Source organism: Antechinus flavipes, chromosome 2, assembly GCF_016432865.1.
Source record: "Antechinus flavipes isolate AdamAnt ecotype Samford, QLD, Australia chromosome 2, AdamAnt_v2, whole genome shotgun sequence".
In the NCBI taxonomy this organism is placed as follows: Eukaryota; Metazoa; Chordata; class Mammalia; order Dasyuromorphia; family Dasyuridae; genus Antechinus; species Antechinus flavipes.
This window is the reverse complement of record NC_067399.1, coordinates 300,922,444-300,939,097: the sequence shown is the minus strand read 5'-3', so window position 1 is coordinate 300,939,097 and position 16,654 is coordinate 300,922,444.

Here is a 16,654-nt window from a genome sequence, read left to right as displayed (position 1 = left end):
GAAGTAAAGTATAAGACTGAAAAGAAGACTGGAAAGTGAGAAAGGGGCCAGGTTGTGAAAGGCTTTGCATACAAAACTATATTTTGTATTTGAGTCTGGATTGAAGAGGGAGCTAACAGAATTTAGTTATGGGAGACAGGGGAGATTGGATAGTTGACATGGTCAGGATTGCGCTTTAGAAAAATTATTTCAGCACTTAAATGGAAGTTAGATTTGAGTGGTGAGAGATTTGAGGCAGGAAAATTTAAGGTAAGGACTGTTTCTGCAGCACCAAAATACCTGACCTTATTCAGGTGGGACTATGTTCCTCCAAAGTTCCTAAAGTTCTTTTTAGAGGCTACTTATAATACATCTCATCTAAGTCAACTTTTAGAGAGTGAGATCACAGGTAAAAATCCACTCCCCAGAACATAACTATGTCAGTAATTTCAGCTTTATTACAGAGTACTAGAACTCACAAAAATTGGAATAATGATTTTCAAATATTCTGCTATTTATCTGTTTGTTTCATTTACCTGATGACAGCACAGATTTCTTCACCCAGACAAGAAAAAGAAAAGAAAAAAAGAAAAGTTAGCAAGAACAATTAGTCAAACTAGGAAACTACCACAAGGAAAGCAATGTTAATAACATTCATCTGCTAACCAGTATACTTAGCAGTCTCACTCACCACCATCACCACATTAGTTATTTCTTGTATTTATTCATAGCATGGATTAAAAGTAGTTTTGAGAAGGTGAGTTTCATGTTGCCTGCTCCAATTGCAAAAATAACTAATTAAGGCTCTGTTTCTATTCCTCACATGGCTGCCAGATAAGTGGCCATCATCCAGCCTCAATACAAGTCATTCCAGGAATAGGGAGTTCCAATAGCCTCTCAGTATTTTCTTACAAAAATCTACAAGTCATTTTGGTTAAGTTTAAAAGCTGCATTTGAGAAATTAATGATGACACATACATCTGTTTAAAGATATTTTTACGGTGGAAAATGAAAAAGGCAACCCACAAATTAGATACCTTTACTATGCTTTTTTTTTTCTTTTCTGTCCTGAGTAAATTGCTGTTTCTCTAATTCCATCTAAAACTTAACGGAGTTGAAAAAATGAGAATTTTTTTCACTCCCTCTCCTCACTTTGCATTGGACTCCTAATGTCAGACAACCATGTAACTCCTTTTACTTGTTCTCATTAGGGGATGTATTAGGTAGATGTAATCCTGGGAGCTCCCACTCAATTAAAGACTTTCTTTAGCTCCTGTTTCCTATCTTCCCTAGAGAAAAGTCAGGGACTAACTCTGAAACTTCTGATCTTCAGCAGTTAGGAATTGTAGAATCATTAAAATTCCATTCCCTACTAATCTCTACAATGAAATAGAAGTCCTCCTTCTGAACCAGTCCTGCATACAGGTTGTTAAATGTCCTCTATAGAATGAAGCCATCTGCAACGGGAGGGCTCCATGAGGCCCCAAAGAAACATCGATTAAGAAGTTCAAGACACAAAGTTTTGAACCAAAGTTTCCTGTGGTGCAGAGTGAGTGATCATTTTCTATTCCGATCACACCAGGGACAATCAAAAGTAACAAACCTGCAAGGAGAGAGCTCTCGTTTAATAGCAGTGCTTGACTGACTTCATTTTTTTCCAGCTTCTTTTCACTCTCTCCTCTCTCATCTGGTACATTTTACGAGAAATGGAGTTTTCATTTAAAAGCCTCATTCAGCAAGTTGGTATGCCTCACTACCAGAGAGTACAATCGGTGAAGTAGTTACCCATCCCATTCTGTCAGCAGTCTGTCAGGTTACCTTATTCTTAGCCCTCTGGTAATCTGCTTCCTTCAGAGCTGGCAGGTATTTAGGGTAATGGCTAATTATTAATTGCAGTCTTTGAAAGGTCTCTAATTAGGTGTAATATGTGGGGCTGGATAAAGAAAGCCTTTCGGTACAAACTTTGGCAAATTGCTATCGAATAATTAGAGTAACGCTCCTCCTGTTGCCAGTGTTATAGACTCGGGAATAGAAGGAAAAGACAAAACTATCATTATTTTCTGAGCTGATTATCTTCTTCCCAGTAAGCATTCTGAGGCTCTTTCATCCCCAAACCTCAAAGCACTTATTATTTCAGCCTCAAAGCATCCAGGCTTTGAGGCATCAGAGACCTGTCTTAGAAATGGGTAAATGGCAGATGAGAGACATTAAATTGCTGTAGTTGTCAATTTTGGTTTTAGACTCACAAAAATATATTCACATCAAGATCTCCAAGTACATGCAATGGAAGTTAAAAAAATTACCTAAAATAACAAATAGAAAGCAAAATCAAGATAGATCCTAAAGTTTATAGTCACACACCTATTATGAAAAATTAAAGGAGGCTACAAAAGTGCATTACCTTATCAAAGAGTTCAAGGGCTTGAAGGAAATAAGACAGGATCCCCAACAGAAAGCAAGAATTTCTTCTTGGCTCTTTGTTCTGATCATCTGGTGCAATGGAGTAAGTCACCCTCCATACTTTATAGGAATTTAAGTTTAATTTAAATTGACATCTTTTTTTTTTACACCAGTGAATCATTTCTTGTAACAAAAAGAAAATTAAAAAGAAAGATAAGAAAAGCATTTCAGCAAAAGGAATCAACATATTGACTGGCTCAGATAGCAAACACAATATTTTGTGCTCACATTCCTCCACCTCTGCAAAGAAGGGACATTATTTCACCTCCTCTCCAAGGTCAAGTTTGATCGTATAAATTATAACACTTCCAGCTGTGGAGTTCTTATTATTATTTTTTTCCATTTACATTACTGCAATTATATATATATATATAAAATCCCTAGTTTTGCTTGTCATTCTGTATCAGTTCATTTATTTTCCCATGGTTCTCTGAATTCTTCATATTCATCATTTTTTACAACTCTCGCAATATTTTGTCATATGTTGTTAATGTTTTCAGGTGTTATAACTAACATATTTGAATCTTAATTGAATCCTTCTGGAGACAATGTATTATGTCAAAGTAGCTAGCGTTTATAGAGTACTTTAAAGTTTGTAAAATGCTTTGCAAATATCTCATGTCAACATTTGAGTATAATTTTCACTTTATTTTTTTTCCTTTTTTGCAACAGCACTAATGTAAAAATATGTTTTGCATAATTTCACATGTATATATGAAATCATTGCTTACCTTCTCAATGGGTAGAGGAGAGACTGGAAGGAAAGAAATCAGAACTCATTTAAAATAAATATTTTTTAAAAAATTTAAAGTTAGCAAAATTAAATATTATCTCATAACAACATTAGAGCAAACATGAGAGGTAGTTAATATTATTATGGGAATAATAATGGGATTTTATAGATGAAGAGACTGAAGCTAAGAAAGATTAAGTGACTTGTTCAATTGACTCCTACAACCATTAAGTGTCTGCAGCTGAATTTGAATTCAGGTCTATCTTCTTTTCATGCCCAGTACTCTACCGATTGTACCACCTAGTGAATCTACTGGTGGTAGTTCCAAGTAGATATGTAAAGCAGATATTATTAAACAACTGAATTTGTGGGAATAACACTACCCCATTAATTCTTCAATTCTACAATTTATAACATGTAAGTAAACTCTACAACATTTTCCTTCTCTACTAGTTCTGTGTTTACAAAAGAAAAAGAAAAAAGAAATAAGTCTGGAATGACTTGATGAAGCCATGACAGTTCTTTTCAATAACCTCTTCCTTTGCTAGATGTTCATAATATCTGTAATATTCTATTTTAGAATTTTGTTAGGAATTGAAGTCAAACATAGTCTCTAGTTTGCAGGCTCAATTTATTCTCCCCCTCACCTTTTTTTTAAATTGAGACAATTGCCTTTCTTTAGTCATATGGAACCTCTCTTGTTTTCAAGTAATACTGAGACTGGTCCAGCAATCGCAACTAGTCTATAAAATATCTAAAGATACCATAGTTCATCTGGGCCATGTAAACTGAATGAATACTCTAAGTATAGATAGGTGTTCTTTTACAATCTTTTTATTTACATGAGCACAAACTCCATTAGTCATTTTGTCGTCCTTTTCCTGTCCAAATTCTTCTTTGTAAACAAAAGCTAAATTATAACTAAGCAATTCTACCTTCTCTCTGGTGTTATAATTGCAGCATTCTTTGATGCTCCCCTTTCCCCTGAAATAATTAAAAATAAACTCTTTTTTCTTGTATTTAATTTACTTTAACAACTTCATTTCATTCTGAATCCTGATACCTCTATTTTGAAGAAGAACCCAGATCCACATGCTTCACCCTTTGGACTTTGCCACAGTCCTTCATCCTTAAGCTTTCTTCCTTTGGCCCCCTTCTCTTTTCAGTGAGTTCCTCTCAGCTCTCAATTTGAAGGAAGTATCCAAATCACCCTTCTTCATCCTACAAACTTCACTATTATTCCTCAACTGACTGTTTTCACATCTAACACCCTTCTTTCATTGGGTGAGTTACTTATACAACTCCTATTACTTGCGGGGAAGGGCTCAAAACAATCATTTCTTTTTCAAGATTTTGTCACTATTTGTGGGTACCATCACTCCAACCTTTCAGTTCTCTTTTATCTGTTCACAACTCCCTTATAACATGAGTTCCTTGTGGGCTGAAGCTGTTTTTTATTAACCTATATTTGCATCTCTAGTGCTTGGCATAGTACACATAATAGGAACTTAATATATATGTGTTTTTTTTAATTTGCTTGTTAACTATAACTGTTTTTACAGAATCATGTCATCTTTTGTTCATCCTCTCTTACCTTCTCTTGTGCCCATTTTCTACATATATAAAATGATGAGCTAACTATGTAATCACATTGAATTATTGAGATAACTCTTATTTTTCCTTTCGTAGGAATAATTTCCCTTGTGTCTTCAAAGTTTAATTCTTCAGAGTTTTGCCTTCTTCTTGGGCTAACTTCCCCTTTAGTACACAAAACTCAAGACATCATCCTATGATGTTTTTGATCCCCTTCAAAAATGAAGGACATACACAGACTACGTCTTATTGTAATCAAATAAATAAGAGCTGCTTCAATATCCTCAGAGAAATGGAGTTCCTGATCATCAATTCTTTTTTCTTCTTCCTCTAACAATTGATGGTCTTTAACCTGACAGTACCTATAAATAGAGCAATTTTATAATCCTTGCAGGATAAGCATCCCTCAATATATTTAGGTACCTAATTTTCAGGAAAAAACTCATCTTTGTCTTGTGTCATTATTTTTAGTTCAATGTGTATAATGAGTCTTCTTCCCATCCTCCTCTATAGTTAAGTTTCTTATCTACCACTTCAGATTCCTTTTTTTCCTTAACAATTTCTCTCCCCTGAATTTCAATTTTTTTCCTGAGTTGTTTCCAGGAACATTTTGTTATCCCTAGTAACCTGGAGTATGGAAAAGCATTCCTTAAGTCCCTGGACCTTCCTTTTTAGCAAAGAGACTGCCCCGTATTTTGAGCATATTTCCCCCAAAGAGAATACTATGTTCTAATACTTCCCCCTCCTTTTTATAAAATGACATTTAAAAAGAAAAAATTTAAAAACAAATGAACCAAGAATTTTCCCTAGAAAATCTTTCAATTTCACACACAGCAAATTCCTACACCACCACCTATTATGGATGCTTTTTTAGGTCTCCTTATGCATATTTATTATATTCCTCTATATCTATGTTATCAATGAATATGACACCTGCCCTCTGAAATTATGTCTTCTCTGTTCCAGTTCTCTTAAAAGGGGATAAAATATTTTAATAATAAATACTTTATTTAATTTCAACAATGTCTTCCATCTCAGGGCTTCTTAAACTTTTTTCCATTTACAACCCATTTTTGCCCAAGAAACTTTTACACAATCCTGTGAGTGTAGACATATAAAATTTATATGTGAATCAATCATTTACTGATAATAAATCATAATTTTGCAACCCCACATTCAGTTATGTGAGCCCATGTGAGGTCACAACCCACAGTTTAAGAAGCCTTATTCTGAGTAAGGTACAGAAGCAACCAAAAGCATGCCAGGGATTTATAAAAGGAGAATTCTAATTCCTTAACAGGTGTTCTCCTTTGTATAAAATTAACCTTTTTTCATATCTTGTGCCTACATAAGAATGAGTTTTTAAATATTTTTCCTATACACAGATAGCAAAACTGTCGGAATCCACTAGGTAAGGACTACAGTGCTGTAGCCTTAAGCAATATTCAATTATCTACCTGAAAGGAAAGAAGAAAAAGGGTTGAAGAATAATTATCAGACATGCCATCTGGAGCTGAAGGATCACACCTGCAACTCCTGAATTTGGCATTAACTACAAAGCTGTCCCCAAAAAGGCAGATTATGCTTGGTGGCCATTTCAACTTGAGGCAGCAACAGTACATGTGTCAGACAAAAAAGCTAATGTGACCTGATTTAATGCTTAAATTCTCCAATGGATCTTTGATCTGATCAACATGACTATACTTTAATAATGCAAACAGCAACTCATGCATCTCTATCCATATTGTGTATCTTAGTCACATCTTTCTATAAGTATTCCACAAAGGATGGTGCAATGTGCTAGATGTCTTCTTTGCTTTCTCTTAATATTACAAAGGTACCAATGGAGTATACAAGCTGTTCATATAAATAATTACCTCTCACTCTCATCATATGACTAGCCCATCTTCTTGTTCAAGAATTCATTTTTATGACATCTATACTGTTTCTCCTTCTTAATTTTTGTTAGTGAGCCTACAAAAGCAGACAGCTGGCTGGCTTTGGCCCAATGACCATGGTTTTTCAACCCCTGATCCTAACAGTGATCACTTCACTGTCAATAGGTAGGCACATTCTAAATCATTAGTCCTCTAAAATCATGGTTGATTATTCCCATTAATTAGAATTTTAAGCTTTTCAAAACTATTCATTTTCACATTATTTTGTAGTATAAATTGTTCTCCTACCTCTGCTCAGTTCACTGTTCATTAGTTAAGAGTGAGGTCCAAGTGACAGGTTTCCCCCATCGATTTCTTATATACATCTATTTGTACTCCCTTATTAAATAAGGTAATGTGTCCTTTCTTCTCCTTCCCCCCCCCTCAGTGCACACTTTCTTCCTCCATTATCTGTCTCTCTCTTTTTAATAAAATCAAAACACAACAAAAATCACTTCTTGGCCTTCTATCTTATTTGACTGCTTGAATGACCCCTACTGACATTAAAGTACTTAAAGAATGTTTTCATCCTTTCTATTAGAATGCAAACACTTTATTATACTCATTTTCTTACTCCTGTGTTTGTATTTTAAATGCTCAACTCCAAATTTGTTTTTGTTTGGGAGTTTTGTGGGGGATGGTAGTGTTTGTTTATTAATAAAAATACTTGCAAGTCCTCAATTTCATGAAAAATCATCTTTTTCTATTATAGAATTATACTAACTTTTTCTTGGTCCCAAGCCTACATTTTTTCCTTTTAGAATATTATATTCCATGTTTGTTGCTGCTTCATATTGTTTTCTACCAAATCTCATGTGATTCTGTCTAATTTCTCAGAACTTGAATTTTTTTCTTTCTGGCTTTTTTTTGGGAATTTTTTTTCATTGACCTGGAATCTTCAGTTATCTTCTCTTTGGAGCTTTATTTTGGGGTTTATTTTAATAGGTTATTGGTAGATTGTTTCTATTTTCATTTGATCCTCCAGATCAAATAGTTCTGTGTCATCATCTTTCCTGATAAGAAAGAGCTCTAAAAGCTGTGTCTAAGACCACAAGTATTCCTGGAGATTCTCCTTCTCAATTTTCCTGGACAAGGAGCTGACCCTATGATCTCCTCTAAGTGGTCCTATTCTCTAGGTGACCCTGTGTTTAGAGCACAGAGTACTGAATCCATGCTCCCTCTCCTGAGTTACTAACCTGAGCTAGGGGCTGAGTCCATAATTGATTCTGAATGTTCCAGTGCTGGAAGCCTAGCTAGGAGCTCTAAGTGCTGAGTCCACCCCCTTCTTTCACAAAGGGATTTTTGTTTATAGGATCTGCTGACCATGTTGAAACCCTACAGAAATAGGAACATAAATTGACGATTATTGCTGATCTCTCAACCTCATTGTTTTCATAATAAAAATATTCCAAAATATATTTTTCCTCAAACCTTTTGCATCTTCACTTATCTCCCTCATGCCCTTCGACTTAACTTGAGAATTTATGCTTTAAAAACTTCACAATTGCAATTTTGTGACCAAAAAGGGAACTTTTCTGTATATAGTTGATCTAATCAAACTATTTTTCCTAACTTTGTTTTTTTTTTAATTGCCTTTTTATAAGCACACCTAGATCTGTAATATTAAAGTCCAAATATCATGAGTCCATTCTCTTCCATGATAAAAAGTTTGTCATTAAAATAATTTTAGATTTCTCATCTTTGAATATTATTTTTCCTTCTGTTTCATCCTTAAATGTTTCTAGGATGGTTTTGCTTATGTAATAATACATTATCTTTTTAAGATTTGTTGCTGAATTCTCCCTGTGCAACAAGAGAATTGTTTGGTTCTGCACACATATATTATATCTAGGATATACTGTAACCTAGTTACAGTAGGAGGGGGAGGGGGTGGAGAAAGGGAGGGGAAAAATCAGAACGGAAGAGAGTGCAAGGGATAATGTTGTAAAAAAATTTCCCTGGCATGGGTTCTGTCAATAAAAAGTTATTTAATTTTAAAAAAAAGATTTGTTGCTGAGTTTAGTCTCTGCTCAGAGTTCTATGAAAAAATTTTAACTCTCAGAAATGATTACTAGGAATTTGAGAGTTCTGAGATAAAGGATTAGTGAGTTTTATTTAATGGTGACAATTATATACATTGAAGAGATTAATACATTAGATCAGCTGTAAGATTATAGAACAAATGTAATATTTGAGTATAGTCTGAATTCAGATTTTAAAAAGGCAAGTAAAAGAACTGATAAACTTAAAGCTGGAAATTATGTTTTACAAAATCTATTTGAATGAAACCTAGGAAGCAAGAAGGTGTTCCCGGAAACGCTCAATGAGAACCAAGACTCTGATAGGCTCCCCCTAGTGCTATATGTCTTACTACTACCTCAAGTTCAACTTTGTGGAGCAGATTGAGATTAAATGTATGTCTAGGAAAGATATTAGTCAAACACAGATGTTTGACTTAACAGTGAACGTTTATAATCAATAAGTACCTTAAATTCATTTTAGCAAAAGTTAGCTTTATTTAGGAGAAGAGATTATAGGCAAAATGAAGAGATAATAGATACCAGGAATGAAAAATATGAAATAGGGTTAGGAGAGCATCTAGTTAATAAGGAAAGGGGTTTTAACAATTAACAATAGAAAAGATAAATTCCCTAGAGAAAATCACAATTAACCAAGAGAAAGGAAATAGTCCACAAAGTGGGAATATACCATTGATTGGCAGACTAAATCCTTAGAGGAATTTAGAACCCTAAAAAAGTTAGTTAGCTATAAGGAGAAAGGCACCATGAGGCATGGCGGGATGATAAGAGGAAAGATACCATGTGGCAAAGAGGATGGGGAGAAGGGGTAAAACACCACCAAGCAAAGTGCTATGACAGGCTATAATCCAAAGAGAGCTCAGCAAAGATGGCTTGGGCCATAGACAGATTTATAGGGGGAATTTAACCTCACTTAAATTGCTGACTGGACATAGCAAGGTAGGGTTATCCATGACCTCCACAGAGAGTAGGACTATAAGATTGAACTGGTCCCCATCAAGGCCCTTTTCTGCTTGCTCCAGGGAGTAGTTTTATCAGTACTTCAGGCTCTCTTCACTAATCACACTTAGTAACCCAGAACCCCATCAGTAAAGATACCTTTGCCATATGTACATCTTCCTGTTTTATGCCTCACCTGATTTATTTTTTTATCAAAGTATCCATTGAGCATGGTTATTTTTTTTTGTCCAGTAGGTGTCATTTTATTTGACAAAATCAACTTTTGTTTAACAATCAACAAACAATAAGCCCATTAGGATCTTCTGTTCTCAACATTTTTCAACAATTATGAAATGATAAAGCCTACTTTTTCCTTATCATTAAGAATGCCCTTGACTTGTATATCAATAATCTAAAAAGATTGTATATGGAAGAGAGAAAAGTTGTATATTTCATTAGTTATTAATGTTCTCTCAATCATTAATTTGGTATTAATAAAGCATTAGGTATCTTCTAGTCCTTCAAATACTCTCTCAAGATCTCTCTGAAGAACTTTGGAGTTGTTTGTGAAATATGGGAAACACTGGCACAGGACCACCTGACATGACATGACAGCATCAATGAAGGTATGTATTCTCTGAGCAAATGTAGAGACATCTATACTTCAGATGTTTATATGAATTATTTGCACCTGACCTGTAGTAGAGCCTTCTGAGCTTATATTGATCTGATATCGCTATCTATAGATATCTAACTATACATAATTAGATATATGGTACCTTGACCCTAACACAGTAATGTCATTTTGGTCTCTTCAAGAATAAAACCCCGCAATTATCTACACTAATCCCTCATGGTTGTCACCTTTAGCACAGATCTTTTCTACATAGACTTCATATAATCCTACTGTTTTTTCTGTGTTTATTCTCTTTAGTGCTAGGTTCTATCTCTTCTAAAGCATTCCTAGAACTGTAATTTTATGATGCAGGCATAGTGGTGTGGTGTTCTTTTTCTTTAAAATAATAATGGTTCTCTCGGGGAGAGAGCAGGTTTCTTGGGGAGGTTTTCTGGAGGCAGCCTTAGTTGGAGTTGAAAGTAATAATCACCCAAAACACAGCCAGGTGATAAAAGTTCAGATCTTTTATTGCCTCCAATATAGCCCAGTTAGCTTAAAGACCTATCTCTCATCTTGGTTCCAAGAGCTCCCTCCCAATGTCTCCAAATCCAAAGGTTTGTCCTTCAGCCCAGCCAGCACAAAGGTGAATCTGTCTTGCCTCTGAGAGAAGGCTTGTGGGCTTCCTCCCAGAGTGCTCCTCTCCGACCCCAGTCAATGTTCCGAAGTAACTCTCTCTAACCCAAAGTAACTCTCTTCCGAGAGAGAGCTTCTGGCTGAACTCACTTGATGTTCCCTTCTCAATCTAATTCAGTTAACTCTCCAGACTGGATTCACTGAAGCTCTATTTATGCTCCTTCGAGAGAGAGGGATTGTGGGATGTGAGAGAGAGGGATTATGAGTTTCTCCCAGAGTGCTCTCTGGCCCTGAGAGCTTCAAGGGAGCTGTGAATTCACAAAGTTATAAAGTTTACTTTGTGAATCTCCCATACTTGTGAATTCCAATGAGTACTTATATACTTCTTGCTTATATGAGCTCTCAAAGGTGTGAACACAAGCATTGTATCAATTAGTTATACTTAGTACCTTGTTTCAGGTTCTGGCCCAAACATCTCCTTGTAGGATTAGATCAATGATACCGAACCGTGCTAAATTAGATAATTATTGTCTCTATCAACTCTAAGGACTTAACAATTTGTAAAGATTCCAACATAGTGGTTCTAATATTCTTGATAGAAAAAACACTTTGTTAAAATGCTTTTCACAAATCTTTTACATTTTTCTTCTGTCTCTGGTATTCTTTCAGTTTTCATCTTTGAGTGTCCTTGGAATGATTTTGCTTAGTTAGATATCTTGCCAACCATTCTGTAAATTGTTTATGTCATCCTGTGTTTCTTTTTTCCTTTTACTATGATATTGCTCATACATGATTTTTTCATAACTCATTTTATAAATTAGTTTGTAATCTAATCCAATGTTGCTTTTAGCAGCCATCTCTCTTCATTTGACAAGCAAGACAGATATTTGCTGACTACAGTATTTTCTAGCTTCTTTGGCCTCCTTGGAGTGCCAACTAATTTTTATTGTTAAACTTATGGACAAAATTATCATAGTCAGCATCAATGTCATTTCTATATATATTTCCTAGATTCAATTTTCAATTATTTGTTCAGAGGTTAAGTTGTTTCAATTTTGTGTCTTACATTTTTTCATTATTATAATTTCTTCTTTTAAAAAATAATTCTGATCTTAGCTCTGGTGAATTAATAGTCTACATATAGATGACTTAGTGATAACTCTCATATCAATAACAAATCTTTTCCTGGTTGCTAATGCAAACAAAAAATTACACCTAAGACATAATTTCATCCTTTTTGGTATTTTTCTTTTTCTTCATTTCTTCCTTCTTCCTTTCTTTCTTCTTTGCTATTTTTCACTTGCAGGGCTTACCAATTCTTTTTTCATAGAAATTGTTCATCATATAAAGCCTTAAATTCTTTGTAATCGACAAGTCTTTGCCATCTCTATTTCCTTCATCACAAACTATATTTTTCCATATATTTCTGCTCATCTTTCCATTTTCTTCCTAAGCAACCAGATATTAAACAATTTATTAAGAAATTTAGTGATTGTGCTAAATGCTAGGAATGTAAAGAAAGATAAAAAAGCAGTCTCCTACTTCCAGGGAGCATAATAGGTAAGACAAAATCCAAACAACTATATACAAACAACATATATAGAAGAAAAATAGAAAATAATCAGCAAAGGAAAGCCACTATAATCAAGAAAAATAAGGAAAACTCTGTAGAAGGTGGAATTTTACCTAGGACTTGAGAGAAGACAGGGAAACCAGAAGACAAAAATAAGGAAAAAGAGTATTCCAGGCATGAAGGACAAGTATCAGAGTGTGGTATTGATTTAATTTGGAAGATCTTAGCAATTTCTTTATCACTTAATTGTCAGCAACCAATGTTGGTGTATAAGCTGCAAATAATTCCATAGTGACCTTTTCACAAATTCTTCTCCTTAGTTCTGTAATACATAATGACCTAACATCTTATGAAGTAATATATTTTTTCTTTCCAGTATGAGTATAATAAAATCTTTCTGTTGGTAAAGGATTTGCGGACATTAGGTAAGTCAAATTGAATTTGTTTTAATTGTTTTAATTTAATTTTTTTTCATTTTTATTCTCATTTCATATTTAAAAAAAAACTTTAGACTGTATTAAGGGAACATATTCACTGCAAGTGGTAATTATCTGTTGGGAAGACTTCCCACTTTCAAAGGAATAGATAGTTTTCAAAGGAAAAAAATACAAGCTATCAATTATCAATACAATGCTTTAAAAAAAAAGCTGCTACAAATCACTAATAATTAGAAAAATATAAATTAAACAGCTGTGAAGTTCTACCTCATCTTATTAGATTAACAAAAAAAATGACCAAAAAATGGTAAGTGTTGGAGGGGCTAAAAGAAAATAAACACATTGATGCACTGCATTGTAGATAAAGTTTTGTATTGATTTAGCCATAGTGGACAGTACTTTAAACCAACACCTCCCAAAAAATTACTAAATGTGCCTGCCTTCTGACTCAGTTCAACACTACTAAACCTATACACCAAAGACATAAAAGAAAAAGGGAAAGGACCCATATGTGCCAGAGAACTTATAACAGTTATTTTTTGTAGCAGTTAAAAACTGGAAAGTAAGGGATGCCCTCTATTGGGAAATGGTTAAGTGTATCTTAAAATATGAATGTATGTTGGTGGAATTCTGAATACATCCAACTATTCTGGAGAGCAATTTGGAACTATGCTCAAAAAGTTATCAAACTATGCATACCCTTTGATCCAGCAGTGTTACTACTGGGCTTATATCCCAAAGAGATCTTAAAGAAGGGAAAAGGACCTGTATGTACAAGAATGTTTGTGGCAGCCCTCTTTGTAGTGGCCAGAAACTGGAAACTGAGTAGATACCCATCAATTGGAGGATGGCTGAATAAATTGTGGTATAAGAATATTATGGAATGTTGTTGTTCAGTAAGAAATGACCAAAAGGATGATTTCAGAAAGGCCTGGAAAGACTTACACGAACTGATGCTAAGTGAAATGAGCAGGACCAGGAGATCATTATATACTTCAACAACAATACTATATGATTGGTTGGAGAACAATGTGAAAATGCTGACTCTTCTCTGAATCCATCCATGCCTTGGAACTGACACTTGGGTGTCTAGTCATAGGATCACAAATATGGAGCCAGAGGGGAATTTAGATCAAGTCCAACACCCTGTTTTACAAATTAAAAAGCTGACATTTTGAGATCCCAAGTGACCTTGGGATCCAGAGTGATCAATTCTGATGGACATGGCCCTCTTCAACAATGAGATGAACCAAATCAGTTCCAATGGAATAGTAATGAACTGAACCAGCTACACCCAGTGAAAGAACTCTAAGAGATGACGAAGAACCATTACATTGAATTCCCAATCCCTCTATTTTTGTCTGCCTGCATTTTTGATTTCCTTCACAGGCGAATTGTACAATATTTCAGACTCTGATTCTTTTTTTACATCAAAATAATGGTTTGGTGATGTATAGTTATTTTGTATTTAATTTATACTTTAATATATTTAATATGCATTGGTCATCCTGCCATCTAGGAGAGGGGTGGGGAAAAGGAGGGGGAAAATTGGAACAAAAGGTTTGGCAATTGTCAATGCTATAAAATTACCCATGCATAGAACTTGTAAATAAAAAGCTATTTAAAAAATAATAGAAAATTTAAAAAATAAAAATAAAAAATAAAAAATATGACAGTATTAGAATATTATAGTAACATCAGTAATAAAGTTTTCAAAGAAAACTAGGAAGACCCCTATGATTTGATGTATAATCACATAAGCAGAACCAGTAAAATATTTTTCAAAACAATTTAGAGGGGAAAAAAATCTTTGAAATACTTTAGAACTTAATGCAAGGATGTCCACGAATCCTAAAGAATAAATATGAATCATGACATCTTTGGTCAGAGGAGTGATGGATTTAAATCTTGGGTTATCTTTGCATATTTGCATATATCTTTGCATATATATAGCATACCCAATGTAAAATTAAGTTCTTCAAGAGTAAACATATTTGTGACAAAATTTTTTTTGTTTTGTTTTGTTTTTAACTTTTCAATGGGAGGGGTCAATGGGAGGCCCAAAATAATAAATATGTTTAAAAATAAGTAAATATAAAAAACAATGTTATTCTTGAATCTATAGGGCCATCCACATAAGAAGTACTTAATAAATGCTTTATTTGTTTGAATCCTTGTCTCTTAATTAGAAAAGAGGAAAATTTTCTACTCAGTGTGATACCAGAACTAAGTTAATCAGAGAAAGGAGATTTCTTGGGCAGTTCTAGCTTTGGAGGTTTCCTGGTGACTGACTGATCCCAAGTTCTAGATTTGACCTATTTGCAAGGAAAGTAGAGCATGTTTCCTCTTTGAAAAAATTACCTCACCCATTTCTATTTAAAACACTAGAGAGCAGAAGAATAAATGGAGTTTTCCTTAAAATGATCAGCAGGATCTATCTAAAACCAACAGCAACCATAATATATAATAGGGATGAATTAGAAGCATTCCAATAAGATCAGGGGTGAAACAAGGTTATCCACTATCACAATTACTATTCAATATGGTATTAGTTAGCTTTAGTAATAAGAAAAGAAAAAAAGAAAATAAAGGAATTAGAGTAGGTAATGAGGAAACAAAATTATCACTTTGCAGATAATATGATGGTATACTTAGAACTCTAGAGAATCAACTAAAAACTACTAGAAATAATAATTTCAGCAAAGTTGCAGGATACAAAATTAACCTACAGAAAAGATTACCTATTTGTTCTGCCTTCCAAAAAATTTATATATTTGTAATGGAAAATTAGGCCACCTTTTATCTCATTTCTTACCTCGCGCTTAGCCACTGAATTAGCTTTGCCCCAGACAAACAGAGGTTTAGGAAATAACTTAATTTTAAAAAGCCAAAGTCATGCATTGCATCAGGGCCATCTTCAGTAGTCTTACAGGAGAAAACGAGGCTAACAACTTTGCGCAATTCTGCTTCACTTAAATCCAGTTCACTATCAAGTCAAAATATCAACCACATGATGTCATTGGTCTTTTTTTTTCCTGAAGCAATTGGGGTTAAGTGACTTGCCCAGGATGACACAGCTAGAAAATGTTAAGTGTCTAAGGCCAGATTTGAACTCAGGTCCTCCTGACTTCAGGGCTAGTGTTCTAACCACTATACCACCTAGCTGCCCCACACTACCTAGTTGCCCTGGTCTTTCTCAAAAATGGAAGATGACCAAAACCATCAAGCTTAAAATGGAGGATTAGAAAAGCATTAAAGCCAGAAATGAGGAAAAAGAGGATTTGTACTTTGTTTCCCAGTATTTCTGAGCTATTCAGCTGGGGTGAGTCCTATAGGAAGAGAATACTTATCTCTAATCCCTCAAGTATTTTTGACTACTGGAAGCAGTAGAGCCACATGGGACAGAATAGTTCCAAAGGCAATGCAAACCACTGAGTGGTATTGAGTTGGAAGTATGCTAAGAGCCTAATGGAAAAGTTCAACCCACCAGAGAAGAAAGATATTGGATTAATTTGTCATGGACTACTATGAGTGCTGTGCATGTATGAAGGAGAGCTAAGGACCCTTTTATCTACATTTGTGAAAACTTGAACATGAGATGTATGAAATTATAGAAATTCTAGATGATGATAATAAGAGACCAAAGAGAAATGGTGGTTTTCTTTTAGAGTAATATCCAATATTGGAGTCAGTCTATGTGAATCCTAGATAGAAC